We start from the raw sequence: 10,976 nt of genomic DNA, 5'->3' as shown, positions 1-10,976 counted from the left end.
GGTGACTTGCCCAGGTTCACACAGTTAGGAAGTATCTGAGGCCAGATTTTAACTCAGGAAGATGAGTGTTCCTGACTCTATCCATTGTACTACCTAGCTGCCTTCGCTACATCGAGTAATGGATCTCTAAGTGTGTTTTATGGGACAAGGGGGTGGGGGGGGTTTCTTGAAACATTTCCAAAGATTATTATTCTCATAGTAGTACTAAGGTGTTATTTTCCTATTAAAATACAACTTCTTTTTCCAATTACATATCTGTGTGATTTGCTAGATGTTATATGTTAACCAAAACAATGTATCACAACAGACTGAATATAAAAACAGGACAGGAGAATCCAGATGTCTTTTATTAAGCCAGACATTGAAAGAAATTTGCAAAAATATTTAAAACAATGTCACTCATCTCACTATTTTTTCCATTTTGGAAAATATAGTTATTCTTCATTAAAATGTTACTTATTATGTGTTGGGTGTATTATTGTTGTTTTAAAATTAATACATATTTTAAAAATTAATCAATTTTTATTTCTACATGATATATATTTAATAAATATAACTCACATAAACAAAGACTCTTTGTCATGCTCAATAATTTTTAAGAGTATAAAGGGATTCTTAGACCAAAAATTTGAGAGCTGCTGCCAGAGTAGTCACAGTGCAGGAAGGAGAGTTTGAGTAAAGATAACTAGAAATTCACAAGAAATAACAATCTAAAATCCAAAGTAATAAAACTCATGATGTCAGACATATAGATACGAATATACAAAGCAAGGAACATAAAGCAAGAAAACTTAAGGGTAATAATGCAAAGAGGCAGCTTGGCCTCCCGGGGGGTCACTTAGAATTGTCAGGATAGTAATCATGATTGTACAATAGCTCTGGGGAAATACACGTAACTTTTAAAAAGAATTAGAGTAGTAAAGGGGAGGGGAAGGAAAAGGAGTGTTATATATTAAGAAGACATACCCATGGGAGGAAATCTGGGAACCAGAGGGAAGGAAGAGAAATAGAGAGTATTTAAATAAAGATCAGAGTCAAAACCAAATGTGCTGCCATCATCAGAATTTACTATAGGTCACATAGACAGAAAGAAGAAATTAATAAAGAATTTTTGGAGAAATGATCACAAACATGATATGGAGGCAGGATAGAAGAGAGATGTGGATATCAATTGTCCAGACATCAGCAGGGGTTCTTTCTAAGTCAAAAAAAAAAGAAAAAGCAAAGATTTCATCCCAGACATAAGGATCAATAAGAGGAATTATTAGGGGCAGGAGGATGGGGACTGGATTCTCACCAAGTACAAACTGATGGCTGGAATAGAGTTTACAAGGATCAGGAGGTAGGAGAAGTAACCGCTGTGGTGAGTGAAAAATGAAATGACCGCTCCACTTCAGGGTTTGTAATAGTGAAGAGGAAAAATAATACATAGTGAGACATGTACCCTGAATAGGTAGGATTTCATGGACTAAATTCTACAAGGGAAGCCATCCCAAAAGAAATAAGAAGTCTCAAAGATAGAATTCTAAGGACACACAAAAACAATTCTAATGAGTAAGAAAAGGGCAAGAGATCTAAAGTGACCAATGTGCATACACAGTAAACTCCTCAACCAATTTAAATCCTGAAAAGAATGGAGGAAGAATTCCAATTCATGGCACTGTCAAGTCAGAATTATGTCATAAATGCCAAAGCTCGGAAAGAGCTGTCTAAAAAAAATCTAAAGACAACTTTGGTTAGTTTAAAGCAATATTTGGGAAAAGAGGAGGATCACTGAATGGACAGGGCCTCTGCTCTAGTTGTCTTGGATGATAACAGATAATGAGAGGAGCTGAAAGGATTTTATTCTCACTTTTCTTCTGTGGGTTATTAAGAACAAACAAAAATATCTAATTGTAACTGTAGGAAAAGGTTGTAAGAGAAGGAAGAAGAGAAGGATGAAAAACTTAAGTCAAATACAGAGAATAAAATTCTATAGGTGATTTTCAAGGATTTGGACTAGTTAAGTAGGTCAAAGGTTGAATTTGGAGAGGAGAAATTTGACAAATTTTGAGGTTAAATATGGAAAATTTGGAGAATAGTCTCCAGGCCAGAAACTGGTTTACATTCAACTTAAGAGCTGAAGAGAAGTAGGATCAATGACAATTAATGAGGATATAAAAGAACTGAGTAGGATTAAGGAGGATCAAGGAAATTTAAGACCATCGCAAATGGAACATTAGAAGCAGACTCATTTATCCAAGCAAACAAGAGACAGAAATTGGAGATGTTATACAGATTACCATATACTAAAGAATATATAAAAGTGAATAGACTCTTTAGCTGGAAGCAGAGATGAGGCCTCAGCTCCAACCAAGAGAAAAAGTCTAGTTTCATTGAAGGAGGTTCATTCTAGCAGTCTGCAGAGAAGCTGGAAATCAACAACATATTGAGTGGCCAGCTTCCCCCACATTCTCAATCTCCCCCCTCCTCTATATATCAATCTCTCCTCTTCTTTCTCTCTCTCCTCTCCTCTCCTCTCTTTTCTTCTCATCTTCTCTCTCTACTTATCTTTCCCAAAGAGTCTCTGGAACCTCATGTTTTTCTCTCAGAAGATATCTACTACACATTCTGCATCCTGGGTCATTTCTAATCATCCTGATGAATATTTGGTCACTGAATTCAGATGGCTGTGGAGAAGTGAGGCTGATGACCTCATTCAAAACAAAGTTGAGTGTAAGTCATGTCATCATTTCTCCGATGACATGGTCTTCTTTGGCAACAAAGGATGAACACAACAACAACTACACATTCTCCTCTTTACTTAGTTATGCAATGTCACATCCGAAATGCTCTCTGTTCTGGGTCATGTTCCTCCCATATATATGGCAACATGCAAAAACTCGCTGGTTATAAAACCACTAGAAGGTTAAGCAATCTGATAGAATGGATTGGTGGGTGGGGACAGCTAGGAGCTAGGAGTTTGGTACAACATTAAGGGGAGCTGGCTATAGCTGCGATTGTGTAGTTGCAGAGTAGGGTTGTAAAGTTATTAAGGAGGGATAATTGCCTATAAAATCTTAACCAGATACTTAGAATTGAGGTGTGAATGTCTGAAAATAGTTCCAAGAAATAAAGCTAAAATTGTCAGTCATTACAGAGAGCAAGGAACTTGCTTCCAGTGTGTGATGTCTGTTTTTCTGCCATAGCCATAGCCAAGAGTCTTTTATCTGTGCTCCAAGTGTAGGCTGACCTCATTTGTGGAGAAGGTGAAGGTTGTTAGGGAGATGAAAATGTTCCTAAAGTCAACAGATGCAAGGCTGTTGAAAAAGAAAGAATCTTAGAGGGAGGGAGATGATCTTTGTCAGGATGATGAAGAATAGAAAAGTGTTACACAGAGAAGAAAGGGAATGAAAAGGATGACTTCAATGAAAGCTCTAAGACAGATTTGAGACTCCTCTGGAAGAGAAGAGATGCTCTGGGAAGGAAGAAGTTACTTCTCCTTCCAAGGTCTGACCTCTTTAGGGATCTAGTACCAACTCCACCCTTCACACAGACATACTGCAGTGAGGCATTATTCTCTCCAGCAATGAGAAGAAGCAAATGTTCTAGGTTTAAAACTTGGGTTACTTTCTAATGTCCAAAATTTAGAGGAGATTAGAAGTCCTAACGCAAGAAAGCAAAATTGACGTCATAGGTAAGAGTGTGCCATGGTCCTGTAAAAATTGTGTTAAGATTGTTAAAACTCAGAATCAGCTGAGGTGAAGGACCTTGTGTCCACAACACATATGGAAGACTGACTGAGCGAACTAGTGATGTTTAACTTGGAGGAAAGGCTCAGAAGGGCACGTTAGCTGCCTTCAAGAATTTGAAAGGTTGTCACATGGAGGAAGAATTAGATTTGTTTTGCTTGGCAGAACTAGAAGAGATGGGTAAGAGGTGCAGAGGCTAGTTATATTTGCTGATGCCAGAAAAGGTTTCCTAACAGTTAGAGTTGTCCAAAAGCAGAATGCATTGCCTCAAGAGGCAGCAGGTTGGGCTGACTGGAGTGGCACACACCTATGACCCTTACTTCTACAGGAAGCTAAGGCTGGTGGATCACTTGAGTTCAAGAGTTCTGAGCTACAGCATGGCAATAGTGGCTGCCTTGTTTATTGCTATATAGTAAGCCCTTGAAGTGAAGGGCCACCAAGCTGCCCAAGGAAGGGCAAAACAGCCTAAGCTGGAAAAATGGCAGGTTAAAACTTCTGTATTAATAAACATTAGGATCAGGCCTGTGAGTGGCCAATGAGCTTCCAGGTTACTGGAAATAGGGGAAGGAAGAAGAAGAAGAAGAAGAAGAAGAAGAAGAAGAAGAAGAAGAAGAAGAAGAAGAAGAAGAAGAAGGAGAAGAAGGAGGAGGAGGAGGAGGAGGAGGAAAGAGGAGGAAAGAGGAGGAAAGAGGAGAAGGAGAAGGAGGAGAAAAAGGAGGAGAAGAAGGAAAAGAAGGAGAAGAAGAGGAGGAGGAGATGATAAAGGAGAAGAAGAAGAAGGAGATGGAGAATAAGAAGGAAGAAGAGGAGTAGAAGAAAAAGGAGAAGAAGGAGGGGGAGAGAAGAAAGAGGAGAAGGAAGAGGAGAAGGAGAAGAAGGAGGAGGAGAAGAATAAGAGGAAGAGGAAATGATAAAGAAAGAGAAGAAGAAGGAGGAGGAGGAGAAAAAGAAGAAAAGAAGAAGGAGAAAGAGGAGGAGAAGGAGAAAAAGAGAAAGAGAAGGAGAAGGAGAAGAAGAAGAGGAGGAGGAGGAGAAGGAAGAGGAGAGGGAGGAGCAGAAGGAGAAGGAGAAGGAGAAGAAGAAGAAAAAGAAGAAGAAGAAGAAGAAGAAGAAGAAGAAGAAGAAGAAAATGACAGTCTGCTTTTGGAAGTCTTCAAGCAGGGATGGCAAAGTAATAGCATGGACTTTCTGGAGCGCTCCCACCAAGCCCAGCCAAATACCTGTAAAAAATGACTCTAAACAAATTCTACAGCTAAACAAAAAAACCCACAGAATGACGGAGTGAAGAAAATTTCCAGCCCAAGAGAGCTTGGAAGGTCTCTGGGAAGTGTCTAGTGTGCCACTGTAGGAGCAGAGCACTGTCCAGCATGAGCTGTGCCAGCACAAACAGGACCTGAGCAGGCCTTGGGGAGACTGAATCTCTCACACCTGTGGCAGTTTTCAGATTTTTAGGATCCCAAACACTGAGGACAAATTGGAAGGTCAATGGAAAAAGCCTGTGGGACTTGTGTGGGAGAGTAGAGTGACCCAGCCCCAGTCCCAGGGCAGCCAAGGGAGGAGGGGCAGAGGAACCTATGGTAGCCACAGCAGCAGGAGGGGCAGAGACAATGACTGTTTGTGGAGCTCTAGGCCCACAGATTGTGGGAGTATTCAGTGACTGACAGTACACCTCACACCCCCACTGGAAGCAGAAAACTACCTTGACAAAGAGCTCAAAAGTCACGTAAATGACTGGGGAAATGAGCAAAAACTGGAAAAAGAATCAGACTGTAGAATCTTACTTTGGTGACAAGGAAGACCAAAGAATGCAAACAGAAGAAAACAAAGTCAAAGCTCCTCCATCCAAAGCCTCCAAGGAAGTCTTCAAGCAGTAGCTGGATGGCCACTTATAGGATATGTTATCATGAGGATTCCCTTGGAATATGAGTTGGACTAGATGGTTATTGGAGTCCCTTCTCATGCTTACGTTTTGTGCTATTAAGAAAATGCTAGGCTGTCTTTGGTCATGTGGACCAGATGACTTACATCCCAGGGCAACAACTGACATTTCCAGATTATTTAAAGAACTGGAAGATTTGATTGATTCAATATTTCCAGTGATCTTGGAAAAATCATGGAAAACTTGAAGAGTGATGCCCAAAAGGATAAGCAAAAATGCTTATTTTCTCAAAATGCTTATTTAGGCAAAAATGCCTAATTTTCTCAAAAGGAAATAAAATGGAATCTGCAAACATTAGGTTGGTCAGCTTGATTTTGATTCCTGGCAAAATTCTAGAATGTATTATTAAAAAGATGGTTTGTGAATCCTTGGAAAAGGAAAGCATGATCACATAGATTAATCAAAAACAGTTAACTACTTTGATTTATTAGATTGGTAAATCAGGAAAATGTCATAGTCTAGTTTATCTAGTCCTTAGGATAAGAGATTTAGTACTAGAAGGGACCTTGGAGGTTATCTATTCTACATTTTTGTATTAAAAGGATCCTGCCCAATATTCATATCAAAGCCATGTCCACAAAAATGTGACTAATTAAGAAAAGTACAGGTGATTCTACTTCTTTCCCTCCTTTCAAACAATCTGAAGGTATCATTTTTTAAAATATGGCATTACCAGGAATGTGAGGAGCTGAGAACACAGATATGACATTTCCAAAAGAACCAGAGCAGCGATAACTCATGAAACAACTACTTCTATTACAGTTTTGTTCTGGACCTGGTCCTATGGCAAAATATAGCTCCTGGACAAGTAAATCTCTTCATATATGCTCCTAAAGCAAGAACAAAATCTTATAAAGTTTTCTGAGAATTTGTTTTTACTATGGAGGCTAGACAGGGAAAATGAAAAAGAAAATTAAAAAGAATTATAAAACAGCCACAATTTGTGTGGGGCTATAAGGGCTCTGACACAAATAGCATTTTAACTCCTTTAGTAGCTTAGGAATTTAACAATTAGAAGAATAATTGGTAATAATAATATATTAAACAATATAATAATATATAATAAGCAATAATTAGTACCATCATCTCAGTTGAGTTCCTCCTATACCACCCATTTGACCAACCTTCCCACTCCCCAAGTCCCTTTCATGGAAGATTGCGTAGCTCTTCTGCTAAGCGAATTAAGAATGTATTTCAAGCTACTTTCCCTGGACTTGATTTTTGCATTTACTCTGGGTGCAAAAATCGCTAATTACAGCTCTCGTGCTTCAGAGGGAGAGAGAGAGAGAGAAAGAGAGAGAGAGAGAGAGAGAGAGAGAGAGAGAGAGAGAGAGAGAGTCCTAGTGTAAAGGAGTGACAGTTCACTTATCTGGGGGCATAAGTCTGCTTCTGCGAAAAATAGTTGCTGAGTTATGCCTTCCTTGACAATTCATTTCACCAAAAACTAGTTTTACTCAGAATTCTAAGACAAATGGTTATTGAAATTGTTTGATTCAGAGTTCTGAGATATTAGTTGCTCATTTTTAATGTGACAAGTTATAAAATAATATAATGAATGGAAAGTACAGTGTGCTTAAGAAATTTGCATTTGAAGAATCAGATAATTAGAGAACATTTAGGTTAATAACCAGGAAAATATAGATGCCAGAACTACTCTATGATAATGGGATATAGCTAACTAATTTAATCAGAGATAGAAGAGGGAATTTGGTTACTAATCATAGGCTAAGCAGAGGAACAGTTTGAAAGTTAAGATTTATGCTAATCCTAGAATTCTATATTAATGTTAATGACAAGGATGGGATGATTCTACCCCATCTGTCCTTTATCCCACTTTTTTTCAGTTTTTAGGTTTATTTCTACACCTTAGTGTTGAAGACTCAGTTACAGTTCATTATGGGAGTTTAAACATCTGTTCCAAATTCACTGATATTCCTCAGTCATTTCTTCTGGATTCTGAGCTCTGGGTAAACTAATTCAATCCTGCCAATTCAGCAGACCTGTTAGTTTGGCTGAGATGTCATACCCAGTGAGTTGTTAGTTAAGCACAGCATGGATTACCTCAATTTGGCTGTGGGAGCATCTAATTGCAGAAAGTACATTCTACTTTATGAACAGTTCCTAACAGAGAAAGAAGACACTGAAATTTATAGTTCAAGAGTTATGTTACTCCAAGTATTAGTACTTGGATTTTTCACACGGAAGTTTTCCTTGCCAGATTTCTGTGTGTGTGCATAATCCCTCACAGACAACAAGTTCATTGGCGAGAAAATGTGACCCAGGTTTACATGTAGACTTTGATATATTTACTATTCCTGCATTTGCCTTAATTTATGATCTGTGTTATTACTTCTTTTGTTTTATTGTTAAATAGATGGTTGTGTTTAAAATCTAAATGTATTGTCATTGTGAGTGGCTAATTTTGTGTAAATGGAAGCCTACAGTGGGTGCTTGGAAAGCAAAGTGGTGAACAGAGAGGCTGTAGTCCCCACAGTATCCTAAGTATCACCTAGTATCCTAAGAAAGTTTGAGTGTAACCACATGGTAGTGGTCATTTTTTGAGACCCTAGACCTGTCAGTGTGAGAGCAAGTTTGAGTAAGCAAGCCAGCTTGGGGCTGGGGGGGAGGGGAAGGGTGAGAGAGAGAGAGAGAGAGAGAGAGAGAGAGAGAGAGAGAGAGAGAGAGAGAGAGAGAGAGAGACAGACAGACAGACAGACAGACAGACAGACAGACAGACAGACAGACAGAGACAGAGACAGAGAGACAGACAGAGACAGAGACAGAGACAGAGACAGAGACAGAGAGACAGAGAGAGAGAGGGAATCCACAGTTTCTTGAGTTGCTACATAGTGACCAGGTCACCCCAGCATGTGTTACAAAACATGTGGACTTAGATTGCAATTGATCTATGCCAATCTTAGAATTCCATATTAATGTTAATGATAAGGGTGAGGATGATTCCACCACATCTGTCCTCTGTCCCCCTTTCTGCAACTTTTAGGTTTGAGTTCTACACTTTTCAATGTTGAAGCATTAGTTACAATTCATTATAGGAGTTCAAATATCTACTCCAACCCAGCAATATCACTCTTAGGATTGTAGCCTCAAGAGATTATAAAAATGGAAAAGGGTCCCACATGTACAAAAATATTTATAGCAGCTCTCTTTATGGAGGCCAAAAACTGGAAATCAAGGGGATGCCCATCAATTGGGGGATGACTGAAGAAATTATGGTATACGAATGTAATGGAATGCTATTATGTTATAAAAAATGATGAATTGGAAGACTTCAGAGAGGCCTGGAAAGACTTATATGAACTGATGCTGAGTGAAAGGAGCAGAACCAGGAGAACTTTGTACACAGCAACAACCACAGTGTGCTAGGATTTTTTCTGGTAGACTTAGAACTTCACTGCAATGCAAGGACTTAAAAAATTCCCAATGGTCTTTTAAGGCAAAATGCCTTCCACATCCAGAGAAAGAACTATGGAATTCAATCGCAGAATGTAGCAGATCATTTTCTTTTGTATTATGTTTTGTTTTGTTACATGATTTCTCCCATTCATTTTAGTTCTTCTATGCAACATGACTAAGGTGAAAATGCATTTAATAGAAATATATGTGTAGAACCTGTATAAAATTGTATGCCATCTCAGGGAGGGAGGGAAAAAAAATCTAAGTTATATGGAAGTGATTGTAGAACACTGAAAATAAATAAATTTTAAAAAATAAAAATAAAAAGAATCTACTCCAAATTCACTGATATTCCTCAAGAATTTCTTCTAGAATCTTGGCTCTAGGTAGACTGACTCAATCCTGCCAATTCTGCCATTTTGCCTATCACTGGTCCAGGTGTGAGTTGAACTCCAACTTTCTCTTTTGGCTCCAGACTACACCATATTTGATTCTGTAGTCAGTGGATAGAGCACTGACCTGGGTCAGTGGACCTATTTCCTTGTCCAGTCTCAAAAGGACTGGGCTGATAGAAGATAAGATTAACATTCTCCTCATTTTGGGTGTTGCTACTCCACCCAATTAGATTAGATTTCTAATCTAAGGTGAAACCCCTTTCTGCTCAGGCTTGCATGGGAGAATACATTCTTTGAATAAATTGCCCTAGACTGGGGATAAGTTAGAAGGAAATGATATAATCAAAGTTCATTAGAATAGGTAATTGTAATATTGTAATATTCATTCTCTCATTAATTGTTAACCAATCAGAGTTGTGTGCCACCTTCAGGAATATCCCTTTTCCAAGGGCATTTAAGCCATGAGCCTGCCACCATGATTGTCTTTGGCATTTGAGTGTGCCACTGATCTTTTATTTAAAATGCTGGCATTATTAATAAAATGACAAAGTAGCCAAAGTATTCATAGAATATTAGAGCTTAGAGGCCATCTGGTCCAAATTCTTTACTTTAAAGAAATTGAGGCCCAGAGTGTTTAAGTGACCATACTATTAATATATGTTGGACCTAATGACTAAGCTTGGATTCAAACTGAGATTTTTGGATTTCCAGACCAGTCCTCTTGATGCGAAACCATAATGTCTCCTTTTTTAGCCCAAACTAACCTTGGAGTCACTTCTTTTACACTTTAATTGAGTTTAAGTGGATTCTACCTTCACAAAATCATATTCTTACCATTGTACATACTCGCTCAACTGAGAGTAAGCAATTGTTCTCTTCCTAGTATTTTGGGGATCATCTCCCTTTCTCCATGACTCTTGGCATGCATGCTAGACCAGTTTTCTGCATCCTGCTAAACCAGGCAGTTCCAAAGTTTCTTCTCTCTTCCTCCTGCCCTTGCCCCATAGAAACCTATCTTGTTATCCTTCTTCTAAGGAGCTGAAATAACAAGCTGTGACTGACAATATCTTACTATAAAGCCAATGGATTAAATTCATACAGAAATTATAGACAAATCTAAGTACGTTAGACACACTTTCCAAGGGAAGAAATCTATCCACTGGTTCTTATTTCCTAGTCAACACTGGAAACAAAAGTACAGATTATTGGGAAAATGCCTGACTATTCACTGAGGCAGTCCATCCTGTGGTTGTTGTAGGAGACATTAAAATGAAAGAAAATTAAAGATTGCAGGGCAGGGGCTAGATTTCTGGGAATTCTTAGAGATGCTGCCTTTGAGTTTCTATAAGTTAAATGTAAAACAATTAAGGGATTTGGAGAAGGAAAAAAAAAGACTGGAGTTAGGGGAAAATCCCCATATACCCTGAGGTTTGTGAATTTTGAGGGGGTTTAATGCTTGTCTCATTTTCCAGTCCTGGACTTTGTCATCTGCCAAGC

The sequence above is a fragment of the Notamacropus eugenii genome, chromosome 4 (assembly GCF_028372415.1).
Source record: "Notamacropus eugenii isolate mMacEug1 chromosome 4, mMacEug1.pri_v2, whole genome shotgun sequence".
NCBI lineage: Eukaryota > Metazoa > Chordata > Mammalia > Diprotodontia > Macropodidae > Notamacropus > Notamacropus eugenii.
Note: the sequence above shows the minus strand (reverse complement) of the source record.